This window comes from Cynocephalus volans, chromosome 6 (genome assembly GCF_027409185.1).
Source record: "Cynocephalus volans isolate mCynVol1 chromosome 6, mCynVol1.pri, whole genome shotgun sequence".
In the NCBI taxonomy this organism is placed as follows: Eukaryota; Metazoa; Chordata; class Mammalia; order Dermoptera; family Cynocephalidae; genus Cynocephalus; species Cynocephalus volans.
This window is the reverse complement of record NC_084465.1, coordinates 94,547,047-94,560,619: the sequence shown is the minus strand read 5'-3', so window position 1 is coordinate 94,560,619 and position 13,573 is coordinate 94,547,047. Positions and strand designations below refer to the sequence as shown.

Here is a 13,573-nt window from a genome sequence, read left to right as displayed (position 1 = left end):
TGCCTTTTCCCAATCTTAGGGGGAAAGCGCCCCATCTTTCAATATGAAATATGAGTTTTGATCTACATTTTTCACAGATGCTTGTTAGCAAGTTGAGGAAATTTTCCTTTATTTTTAGTTTCATTGTATTTTTTTCTTTTTATCAGAATGGGTGTTAGCTTTGGTCACGTGCTTTTTCCGCATCCATTTTGAAGATCATCTGGTTTTTGTCCTTTTTTCTATTAATGTAGTCTATTACCTTAATTGATTTTTACATGTTAAACTAATTTTGAATACTAGGATAAATCTCACTTGGGTACAGTGTGTAATTGTTTTTATATGTTACTAGATTTAATTTGCCAATATTTTGTTGGGAATTTTTGTGTCTATATTCATGAGGGATATTGGTGTAGTTTTCTTTTTTTAAAATTAAAATAATTTAAAAAATTTTATCATTACACAATGTAAACATTTTTTGTGTCCCTTTACCAATTTCTCCCTAACCCCACTCCCCTTTTCCCACCTGTGGTGGCCTCAGTTCCATTCTCTCCTTTTGAAAGTTCAATGAATTATTGTGATTGTTGCATCTTTCTTTCTTTTTTGTGTTTTTTTCCTGTTCCCACTTATTAGTGAAGACATGTGGTTTTTCTCTTTCTGCACTTGTCTTATTTCACTTAACATAAGTTTCTCTAAGTTCATCCATGATGCTGTGAATGGCAGAATTTTATTCCTTTTTATGGCAGAGCAGTTTTCCATTTGGTATATATACCACATTTCATTATCCAGGTGTCTATTGGTGGACATTTAGGTTGGTTCCAACTCTTATCTATTGTAAATAGAGCTGTGATAAGTATGGGAGTGCAGGTATCCCTTCAACATGATGATTTCCATTCCTTTGGGTATACACCCAGCCAGTGGGATTGCTGGATTGTATGGCAGTTCTATTTGAAGTTGTTTGAGGAAGCTCCATACTGTTTTCCATAATGGCTGCACTAATGTACAGTCCCGTCAACAGTGCAGGAGGTTCCCCTTTCTCCGCATCTTCTCCAGTATTTGTTATTCTCTGTTGTTTTGATAACAGACAGTCTAGCTGACATGAGATGATACCTTAGTATGGTTTTGATTTGCATTTCCCTAATGCTTGGTGATGCTGAGCATTTTTCCATGTGTCTGTTGGCCATTTGTATATCTTCCTTTGAGAAATGCCTATTTAGCTCCTTTGCCCATTTTTTAATCAGGTTACTTGTTTTTTTACTGTTAAGTTATTTGAGTTCCTTGTATATTCTGGATATTAATCCCTTGTCAGATGCATAGTGAGTGAATTTTTCTCCCATTCTGTAGGCTGTCTTTTTGTGCTGTTAACTGTTTCTTTAGTTGTGCAGAAGCTTTTTCATTTGATATAATACCATTTGTTTATTTTTTCTTTTGTTGCCTGTGTTTTGGGATCTTATTCATAAAGTCTTTCCTTAGTCCTACTTCCTGAAGTGTTTCTCCTGTGTTTCCTTTTAGGAGTTTTATACTTTTGGGTCTAATATGTATGTCTTTAATCCATTTTGAGTTGATTTTGGTATATGGTGAGAGGTATAGGTCTAGTTTCATTCTTCTACATATGGAAGTTCAGTTTTTCCAGCACCACTTATTGAAAGGGCAGTCCTTTCCCCAATGTATGCTCTTGTTGCCCTTATCAAATATCAGTTGGCTGTAAGTATGTGGGTTGATTTCTGGGTTCTCCATTCTGTTCCATTGGTCTGAATGTCTGTTTTTATGCCAGTATTATGCTGTTTTGGTTATTATAGCTTTGTAGTATAATTTAAAGTCAGGTAGTGCCTCTGGCTATATTTTTTTTGCTCAGGATTGCTTTGGCTTTGCAGGGTCTTTTGTTGTTCCTTATGTATGTTAGGATTGTTTTTTCTATTTCTGTGAAGAGTGTCATTGGTATTTTGGTGGGGATTGCATTGAATCTGTAGGTTGCTTTGGGTGGTATAGACATTTTCACAATGTTAATCCTTCCAATCAGGAGCATAGAATGTGTTTCCATGTTTTTGTGTCTTCTTAATTTCTTTCAGCAGTGATTTGTCATTCTCATTGTAGAGATATTTTACCTCCTTGGTTAGATTGATTCCTAGGTATTATATATTTTTGGCGACTATTGTAAACGGGCTTGCTTTCTTGATTTATTTTACCACTATTTCATTATTGGTGTATAAAAATGCTACTGATTTTTGCATGTTGCTTTTGTATCCTGCGACTTTATCAAAATTGTTTATCAGCTCTAAGAGCTTTTTTTTTTTGTAGAGTCTTAAAGTTTTTTATATATAAGATCATGTCATCTGCCAACAGGGACAGTTTGACTTCATCTCTTCCCATCTGGATGCCTTTTTTTCTTTCTCTTGCCTGATTGCTCTGACTAGTACTTCTAATACTATGTTAAATAGGAGTGGTAAGAGTGGGCATTCTTGCCCTATTCCAGTTCTTAAGGGAAAAGCTGAAAGCTTTTCCCCATTCAAGATGATATTGGCAGTGGGTTTGTTATATATGGCTTTTATTGTGTTGAGATATTTTCCTTCTATACCTAATTTGTTGAGAGTCTTTATCATGAAGGATGTTGAATTTTGTCAAATGATTTTTCTGCATCTGTTGAGATAATCGTGTGGTTTTTGGCCTTGAGTTTGTTAATGTGGTGTTTCACATTTACTGACTTGCATATGTTGAACCATCCTTGCATCCATGGGATGTATCTAACTTGATCATGGTATGTAATTTTTTTAATGTGTTGCTGTATTCTGATTGCTAATATTTTGTTGAGGATTTTGGCATCTATGTTCATCAGAGATATTGTCCTGTTGTTTTCCTTTTTGTTGTTTCTTTGTCTGGTTTTGGTATCAGAGTGATGCTGGCCTCATAGAATGAGTTTGGGAGGATGGCCTTGTATTAGTTTCTGTTGCTTATAACAAAATACTTGTAACTGGGTAATTTATAAAGAAAATGAAATTTATTTGCTAACAGTTTCAGAGTCTGGGAAGTCCATAGTGCAGAGAACACATTTGGTGAGGGTGTTGGTGGTGGTGACAGTGACCCAGGAGTCTCACATGGCGGAAAAGGGTAGAGCAGAGAGATCCTCAGGCACTCTCCTTTTAAAGCCTTCAGAGCCATGCCCTGACCACCATTATTAATCCATTCATATGGCATGGTCCTGCAATCTAATCACCTCTTCAAGGCCCCCCTTTCAATTACCATAGTAGGATTTCCCATCCTCAGCAGTTACAATGGGGATTTAAGCTTCAATGAAGTTGGGGGGGCATCCAATCTACAACAAGCTCTGTTTCAATTTTTTGGAGTTGTTTGAAGAGAATTGGTATTAACTCCTCTTTAAAGGTTTGGTAGAATTCTGCAGTAAAGCCATCTGGTTCTGGGCTTTTCTTTGTTGGGAGATTGCTGATTACTGCTTCAATCTTGTTGCTTGTTATCAGTCACTCAGGTTTTCTATTTTTTCTTGGTTCGGTCTTGGTAGTTTGTATGTGTCCAAAAATTTATCCATGTCCTCCAGGTTTTCAAATTTTTTGGCATATAGTTGTTTGTAATAGTCTCTAATGATTCTTTTTATTTTTGTGGAATCAGTTTTAACATCTCCTTATTTCTGATTTGTTATTTGGGTCTTCTCTCGTTTTTTAAGTTAGCTTAGCTAAAGGCTTGTCTATTTTGTTCATCTTCTTAAAAAAACAACTTTTTGTTTCATTGATCTTTTGTATCATTTTTGGGGTCTCTATTCATTTAATTCTGCTCTGATCTTAATTATTTCTTTCTGTCTAGTAATTTTGGGATTGGATTGCTCTTATTTTTCTAGTACTTTGAGGTGTAGCATTAGGTTGTCCATTTGAAATCTTTCCATTATTTTGATGTAAGTGTTAATTGCAATAAACTTCCCTCTTAGTACTGCTTTTGCAGTATCCCACAGGTTTTGATATGATGTATCTTTATTTCATTAGTTTCAAGAAAATTTTTGATTTCCTGTTTAATTTCTTCTTGGACCCATAAGTCATTCAGGAGCATGCTGTTTAATTTCCATTTGTTTGTATAGTTTCCAGAGTTTTGATTCTTATTGATTTCTAGTTTTCATCTGTTGTGGTCTGAAAAGATGTTTGAAATGATTTCAATTTTAAACATTTGTTGAGACTTGATTTGTGACCTAACATGTGGTCTATTCTGGAGAATGTTCCAAGTGCTGATGAGAAGAATGTATATTTTGTAGTTGTTGGATGAAATGTTCTGTAGGTATTTTCAAGGTCCAATTGGTCTAAACTGTGGTTTAAAACCTGTGTTTCTCTGTTGATTTTGTTGCCTAGATGATCTGTCCAGTGCTCAGAGAGGGGTGTTCAAGTCCCCTACTATTATTGTATTGGGGTCTTTTTATTTAGACCTAACAGCAATTCCTTTATATATCAGGGTGCTCTAGTATTGGGTGCAGATATATTTATGATTGTTATGTCTTCTTGCTGAATAGTTCCCTTTATTATTATATACGGGCCTTCTTTGTTTCGTATTATGGTTTTTGGTTTAAAGTCTATTTTATCCAATGTAAAAACAGCTGCTTCTGCTCATTTTTGGTTTCCATTTTCATGGTATATCTTTTCCCATCCCTTCCTATATGCTTCTTGAAGACAGCATATAGTTGGGTCTAGCTTTTTAATCTAATCAGTCTGTGTCTTTTGAGTAGGGAGTTTAATCCATTTACATTTAGGGTTATTAAAAGGTATTATCTTACTCCTGGCATTTTATTAATTTTTGTTGGAGTGTTTTAAAAACCTTTTGTTCCTTTCTTCCCCATTTATTGTTTTTCTTTGATGTTTGCTGGGTTTTTGATGTGGTAAGATTTAGTTTCTTTCTCTTTCTCATTTGCATTTTTGTTCTACCAGTGGGTATTGTTCTTTCTTTTGTATTCTTGGTACTGATTATCATTTTTTGGATTCCAGATGCAGGACTCTCTTGAGGATTTCTTGCAGGGTTGGTCATATGGTAGTGAACTCCTGCAGTTTTTGTTTGTGTGGCAAAAACAACATTTCTCCTTTAATTCAGAAGGATAGACTTGATGGGTATAGTATTCTTGGCTGGCAGTTCTTTTCTTTTGGTATTTTGAATATCTCATCCCATTTTCTTCTGGCCAGTAGAGTTTCTGTTGAGAAGTCTGCCATTAGTCTGATAGGAGTTCCCTTATAAGTGACTTGACACTTTTCTTCTTGCTTTTAGGACTCTCTCTTTGTCTTTGAGCTTTGGCAGTTTGACTATAATGTGTCTTGGTTAGGATCTTTTTGGGTTTAATCTGTTTGAGGATCTTTGTGCCTCCTGGGTCTGAAGGTCCATGTCTCTCTCTATACCTTGAAGTTTTCCATTATTATTTTGTGGAATAATTTTCAATGCTTTTTTCTTTCTCCTCTCCTTCTGGGACACTCATGATTCAAATGATTGTGCGCTTAATGTTGTCCATTAGCTCTCTTAGTTTTTCTTCATTTTTAAAAATTCTTTTTTCCTTTTTTTTTGTCTGCCTTGGTTATTTCAAAAAGACTATCTTTGAGATCAGAAATTCTTTCTTCTGCTTGCTCTAGCCTGTTGCTTAAACTCTCAGTTGTGTTTTTTATTTTGTTGAATGAATTCTTCAGTTGCATGAGTTCTGCTACCTTCTTTTATAAGGTATTAATCTCTTTGTAAATTTCTTACCTCATATCCTGGATTTCTTTTTCTTGCTTCATTATGTTGTCTAATTGAGTCTTCTTGTATCTCATTGAGTTCCTTAAGGTTGTTGCTGAGAATTCCTTTTCAGTCAACTCAAGGGTTTATTTATTTTTCAAGGATCCAAACCCTTTATTTATTGAAGGATCCAAATCCTTGACCTTGGTTTATAACACTGCACTCTAACCAACTGAGCTAACAGGCCAGCCCCTAATTCTGTCAGTTTTTGTTTTTTGTATTTTGGGCTTTGTTGTTAGCTATATATATACATAGAATTGCTATGTCTTCTTGATGATTGGACCTTTCTATAAAGAGCTCTTTTTTTGGCTCTGGTAATTTTTTTTTGTCCTAAAGTCTATTTTTTCCTGATATTAATATAGCCACTCCAACGCCTGTGATTATTATTTGCATGGTACATTTTTTTCCAGTTTTGACTTTCAATTTGTGTCTTTGAATCTAAAGTGTGTTTCTTATAGATTGCATGTAGTTGAATCTTTTTTATGTAGTCTAACAATCTCTGCCTTTTGATCAGAGTTTTCATTCACATTTAATATTATTGTTGATATGGTTGGGTTTATGTCCACCATTTCCCTATTTTTTCTACATTTTCATGTCTTTTTTGTTTCTATGTTCTTCTTTTACTGTCTTATTTTCTGTTAAATAGTTTTGAATTATCATTTTTTTAATTATTTAATTATTTATTTATTTATTTTTATTTTTTATTTTTAATTTTATTTTGTCGATATACATCGTGGCTGATTATTGCTCCCCATCACCAAAACCTCCCTCCCTTCTCCCTCCCCCCTCCCCCCCAACAATGTCCTTTCTGTTTGCTTGTCATATCAACTTCAATGAATTATCATTTTAATACCTTCTTTTTCACTATAACATTTTGAGTTATTTTCTTAGTGCTTGCTCTAGGGCATGATTTTTAAATTTTTGCACTATTTGCATTTTTGGCAAGATAATTCTTTGTTGTTGGAGGCTTCCCTGTGCATTATAGGATGTTTAACAGCACTCTTGACCTCTTCCTAGTAGGTGCCAGTGGTGCCTCCAAGTTGTGACAACCAAAAACGCCTCCAGACATTGTAAAATGTTCCCTTGGGAAAAAATCATTCCCAGTTGAGAATCACTGCTCCAGGGATTACGATATACACCTTAATTTATCACAATCTACCTGATATGAGTATTAATTTAATTACAATATAATACAGAAATTTTGTTCCAATATAGACCCAGTGCCTGTCCACTACTTTGTGTTATTATTGTGCTTGTATGTAGGGGTGTATAGTGTGTATATGTTCCAAACAACACAGTGTTATCATTGTTGCTTTACATTATGTCTTTTATAGAAGGTAAGAGAAGAAAGGAGAAAAATATGTTTATAGAATCTTTTATATTAACCTACATATTTGCCATCTTGGGTACTCTACATGGTAGAGCTAGGAAATAAATGAAGGCTGTCTGATTTAGGGACTCATGATTTTGCTATTACCTCTGGTACCTTCCTTTCTTTCTATATCTCACATTCTGACCTTTCCATAAGGCAACCATGTCTCTGCTTTTCTGAGTTCCCAATTTAAATTTTTCTGTCCTTTGGTCATCATAACTATACTCATACTTGTTATATTCACATACCCTGATTTATAAAAACAGAATTGCTTGAGGGTATGCTCTTCTTGTTTACTCCTTTCTCCCAGATTACATATGGAGGGTCATAATCTGATCTGTTAGTGATAGATCTTTCCATGGGATGACACCCACAGTTAACATTGTTTTTTATTTTCTGTCTTGAGAAATGTGTGCATTTTGCACCATTGCAGAACAAATTGAACTGTGATATGTTTTGTAATTTATATAGCTGATTTCATGTTACTGTCATGTTTTTAGTTCTATAATGCTCTGGATGGTTGCAATTTATTTTTCCTCTGAGGACACTGGAACCTCACATTGTACGGTTTGTAGGACAGAAAGTTGTAGCCTTAGAGGGAGACATGGTGATGTGCTCTCCTGCTGTTATATTTCTGAGAGAAAGTATGTAGTAAAAGACAAATACAAGCTAAGGTGGTGCATAGAAGTATAAATGGAATCCTTCATAACTGGATGCTACCTCAGAGCTCATCAAATTTAACTTTATTTATTTTTTTTAATGAGGGCTCAGAAAGAAGTGACTTATCCAAAACCATAAAACTGATCAATGTTGGTACCAGAATGATGTGTCTTTGCTTTCAATATAATATCTTTTCTACCCTAACCCAAAGTAGAGTGTGATGAGAATAATTGAGCCTTTACTCTGCAGATATTATAGCTAGATTAGGAACTTTTGATCACACTTCTTAGGTTTCTTTTTATGTTGAAAGAAAGTAATACTGGATGAAAAGTGATGATAGAGCACATAGAGGCAAAGAGTTCTAATAGGGTGCTTCCTCGTCCTCCTCCAGGAGGAAATCTATGCCACATGAAAGGGTCAGGTCTCAGGGGGGGTGGGTATGCAGTTCTCCTAGGTGGGCTTAGATTGACCTGAAATCGGTGCATCCCATGCAATTCCATCATTTTCAACTTTTCTCATTACATGAGAAGTCAGCTGTTAGTCTAAAGATTGTCCCATTATAGATAATCTGCGTTTTTATTCTAGCTGATTTTAAAGATTTTTCTCTTTATACATCTTTTTTGGCTCTAATATACCCAGAGTCAAGGCCAAAACACTCAAGATCTCCATTGTTTGACCACACTGTGAAGAAGGTTTTAGAAAAAAACACTGACAATGTTGTTGTTCTGGAGGTCCTAGTTTTTACTGAGATCTGCAATCTGGCCTCCCCCCCTTATTCTGGTTCCAGGCTTTATTTCCTGTTTTCCCATGCTCATGTGGCCCATTAAAATAAGTCCCTATGCCACCAGATACTGACAGATGGCTCCAGAGAAAATGCCAGTTTCAGTACTTGCTTATCATTTTGGATTTGTGGTTTCTCTTTATTCCTGATCTCCTGTTATATTCTTTTACTCTGATGTCATCTCTGCCATGTAAATACAGAGTTTTAAAAAAATGTTTTACTAGCATTTTAGCTGATCTGTACCAGTAATCTTTTTCTTTGACAACCAAGTCTATAATTTTGCTGAAAATAAAAGTCAATCTATTTATTCAACAAAATAGTCTGGCTATTATACTTGAGTATTATCTTGATATCACTTCATCTTGATATCACTCCAGTGCACTAGCCATGAAGAACTCACAATCTATCGAAGGAGGCAGACATTAAACAAGTATATGTAATAAATTGATATAGGGGATATGATGGTCATCTATACAGGGTAAACGGGGACACAAAGGCAGAAGTGGAGGGGCCAGGGAAGTGTTCTTGGAAGAGCTGACTTGAACTGGATTTTGAAAGGGACGGGTGGAAGGACAAAGGAAAGAGGGGAGGGAGCTGAGTCAGTGAAGGCATGAAGGTGTGAAACAGCACCTTTCCAATCCCACACCCAGAACCATTTGGCCATTCCAGTCTCTGGGTCAGGTCCCAGTCCTGGTCTTGGGATTTATTTATTTATTAAAAAAAATTTTTTTAAATTCAATTTTAATTTATTTTCATCACTTTTTCTTCATGATCCAGATATTTTAAAATGCAAAGAAAATTAACTTTCCATGATATGTCAGGGACGGGCACTAAAAAAAATTTTTTAGACTGCTAATGAGTTATACAAATAAAAATATCAAATGGAGATCCAGTTATCAAAATGAAAGGACTCAACAAATTAAAAGTTCACAATTGTTTGTAGAGAGCACATAAAAAAGTCAGCTTACTAACCAACCATTGTGATTTCAAAGAACTATTGCAGACGTTTGAAGAAAATAGATTTATTAGCTAATTTATAAAGAGAGTAAAGAACTTGAAACAAGTATTAAAAAGAAATTTGTGCCTTTATTAGAATGATGTTAGGCTTTATATATACCAATTTTGGTAATCAAATTATTGTCAGGTTTTTTTTAAAAATAAGAAATGACACTAATGAACTGCAATATTGGTCCAACAGTCTTGTCTTTACTTTTCTTTTAAAGCAAGAAACAGAATGCGAGTAATCAGAAAGCACTAGCAGGCATCAGTTAATCCAAGATACTAGCTTCTTAGTTCCAAAAGCACTTGCAAAGAAAACCTTTGGTGGGGTGGAGGAGAGCAATTCGTAATAACTGGAATCGCATGAATGTGTACTCCAAGTCTCATAGGCTGTTTTTTAATTTATCCTTTACTTGGCCATTTTTCCCCCCTCAAATACAACAGTTTTTCTTTGACTTTTTTCTCCTAAACGTATAAAAAGTATGAAATATAAACAAGCTCTTGCATTGCACACTCAGAAGTGCACAATTCAAGCATTATAGAGCTATCTACACACTGATAAATCCCATCAAATCTTGGATAATTCATTAATATACAAAATATCAGGGCACAGAAAGAACTAAAACCCACTTCTTTTTGTTACACATAAGATTCGAATATTCAATCTAAGGAACAACACTTAATCATTTTGGCTCTCTTCTACATCTGCATGTTGATATACTTATTAAAATATTCCTGTATAATCATGTTTGGTCTTACTATTTCAAGTCAGGTTTAAAATCTCAAAACCAGCCATCCAGACAAAACAGAAAAGTTATCTCTTCCCTATCTCCCTAACCCCAATAACTATGAAGTCAATTTTATGACATGACTCCAAACACTGGATTGTGACGACAAATGCTAGGTCCGATTTCTTCATAATCCTTTTTGGTGTGGCATACTTGGTAGAACTCAGGCGTGGAAGCCAGCATCGATCCTCCAAACCAAACTGCATATCACTGCATGTGGTGCATAATGTGGTACATTAATAGGTTTTGGCTTCAACCTACCGCCACTCAATTCCTCACTTAATTTCAGCCTGGCATCTATGGTTCTTTTCAAATCTCTTTGCAAGCGACGTCCAAAGTCCCTGAACATGGTTGAACCTCCAGAGAGGACAATATTCTTGTAGAGAGGACGTCTGACATCAATAGGACAATTCTGAATTACTTCATCTACAACTTCTGAGATAGGTTGTGTAAAGTCTGGATTAGCAAACTCTGGATGAAAAAAGATTTCAGGTCCCCCAAATCTCTCATAACCAACATCAATGGAAAATTCTTTCTTTGAGATAGCATTGATTCCAGTATACTGTTTAATCCACTTTGACCCATCTGTGTCATACTTGTTAAATTCTTTTACTAAGTCTGGGCAGACATAACTATAGCGCTCCTTTAATGCCTTAGCAGTTTCCAGGGATTGTTCTGGAGGGATTCCTACTTCTCGATCTCTCAGCAGCTGCTGAATAAAATATGTTATATCTCATCCTGCAATTGGAATGTGTTTAATACAACTGCCAATCACATACCCTTCAGCCACAGGAATGACATGAGTGACACCATCTCCACTGTCTATTACCGTACCAGTCAACGTCCGTTCTCCTACTTGTCTTGAGGTCCAGGATGCAGCTAAGGCAAGAACAGCCTGCACAGCAATGTACAAGCCTGGAACATTGAAGGACTCAAACATTATTTCAGCAGTATATTCCCTATTTTCTGAAGTATTCAGTGGAGGTTCAGTCAAAAGAAAATAATGGTCTTCAGGTTCTGTCCTTAAATGTTTAAAGATCACCTGCTCCATAAACCTTTCCATCAAGTCCCAATCTTCAACTATACCATGGCGGATTGGCCACTTTATTGCATATGTAGGTTTTTCTATTGCTTCATCCCCAATGAAGAAGTCTAGGTCATCAACACCTTTCATCACCCTCCTTTGAGCTTGATCTCCCACTTTTGCTGACTCCTTAATAGCAATACAGGAAGGGATAATAAACTGTGGTTCTGTATTTCCAGCATATCCTAGTTTTGTATACCCCGTGCCACAGTCCACCACACAGGCCGGCAGCCGTCCCGCCATCTTCCTCCTCGCCTGCTGCTGCCGCCGTCTGCTCCGTGCTGGTAGGGGCCAGAGATTGGCGTCGGAAGATGGGGGCTATCTGACCATTCACAGCCGGGCCGCCCTCTCCGTCCGTGGGGGAGCCGGGAAGCCGAAGCAGTAGCAAGAAAGCAGCAAGCTCGGTCAGCGGCTACCAAAAAAATTTTTTTAAAGCAGGCAATGCTTTATTACAAGAGGAGATAGACTTATGCATAAAGGAGGTAGCTACAGAGAAGCTAGCTCCCCAAGAGGAGCTATTCAGGGTCCTTTAAAGGGAAAGGGGTTGAGGTGGGCAGACCAGCCAGCATCATCGTCCTGTGCCTCTGGCGGTGGTCTATTCTATTCTTCCAGTTGCATCACAGGTACATGCTCAGTTAGGGCTTTGGTCCTTGCACCTGCTCACTAGGTCCAAGATGGTGATGTTGTTCATTATCGCCATTCCAGGAGGGTCATTGTTGCAGTCATCTTGAAACTTTGTGTGCATGACAGAACTCCTAAAGGGGTCTTAAGACTACTCTGTAACTTAATTTTTACAATTACAGGGAAAAGAAAGAGTAGGTAGGTAATGATAAGTTTTAAACAAAGCTAAAAGTTATATTTTAACAAGCCTTGAGGAAGGGGTTTTGCAACTCAGTGAACTTTTGTTCCCCTCTTATCTCAGTCTATTTTCTCAGGACAGTTATGCCCAAGTGGTCTCTTTCTTCAGTTACTTTTATCAGGGCCATAGGGTGATCATGCACCCCGGGCATTCTCATAACTGAGGAATGGAAAACTAGCAAATTGTTCTCTTCAGAGAAAATGGAGTTGGCTTGGTTTACAGGCCGAGCCCCATCTTATTGCATTTCCCCTTGAGAGATTTTATCCTCCTTATTCTTAAGAAGAAGGGAGCTGGAAGTCTCATTCTTCTGAAACTACTTCCTGCGGGCCATGGGCGTAGTCTCTGCCTACATTTTGGCGGTGTAAAAGTCTCTCATTGACTGATCTAGTGATTTATAGGGACTTGGTTCCTCTTGGGAGGGGATGGCTTGGAATCCTTGTGCCACCATCATCTTGATGTAGAAGTGTTGTAGCCTGGAAGATACAAGCTTTACTAACAGATTAAAAGACAGGGCTCGAATCTAGTAACAGGTGTACTACTGTTTCCTTTTGAAGCATAATTTTCTCTCTTCCCATTCTCACCAAAGATATTTACGACAAGACTAATTTATTTGCAAAATAAGTTTGGTTTCTGGTCAGAGTATTTGCATAAAGCGCAGCAAGAACAATGATTTCTCATATAGGCTCTTTTTGGGTTGACTTCGCTGGGACTTTTATAAGGAATCTCAGATTTGACCATTAAAAGCCTCTCAGGTCTTAGGAAGCCAAGCCAATGATTTGACTTACTCTCTGATTACCTGTATGATTGGGTGAGTTCTCTTCTGGAGGTCCCCAAATATCTAGATTCCGGCCTGTCAGAAAGTTACTTTTTTTACTTACCACAAGGCCAGGAACATTGCAATCACATAGACAGGTATCAGGACAGTATTTCCATGGGGCTTTTTATTGGCTCTATGAAAAGGACAACCTCAATTCCTTAAGGCAGTCTGGTCATATCTGAAAATATTGCATTCCAGTCAAAGCTTTGGTAAAATAACCAGTGTCTCCAATTTTGTCCTGTTACAAAAAGAACAGATTCTTAATGAACTTATGCAAATAACTATATTGCCTTAAAATAAGGAAACTCATAAATAGTTTCAAAATCCTGGAGGGATCAAGTAGAAAGAAAAGTAGAGGTTTCAATTTTTGCTCATAAATGTATACTTTACTAAGTTGTTATAGCTTAAAGGGTTTTCTTAAATCAGTTCATTAGGTTTATGTAATTACCTTTTGCTCTGTTTGACCTTGGTTAGCAGTTTCACAAACACATC

The 13,573-nt window shown here is 36.6% G+C and overlaps 1 protein-coding gene and 1 pseudogene across 1 annotated transcript in view; one reads left to right on the top strand and one right to left on the bottom strand.

The window, feature by feature from the left end:
* PDE1C (phosphodiesterase 1C) overlaps positions 1 to 13,573 on the top strand; it is a 622,342-nt gene that overhangs the window by 38,393 nt on the left and 570,376 nt on the right. The gene's annotated exons all lie outside the window — the stretch shown is intronic.
* Positions 10,229 to 11,816, bottom strand: LOC134380724 (actin-related protein 3-like; annotated as a pseudogene).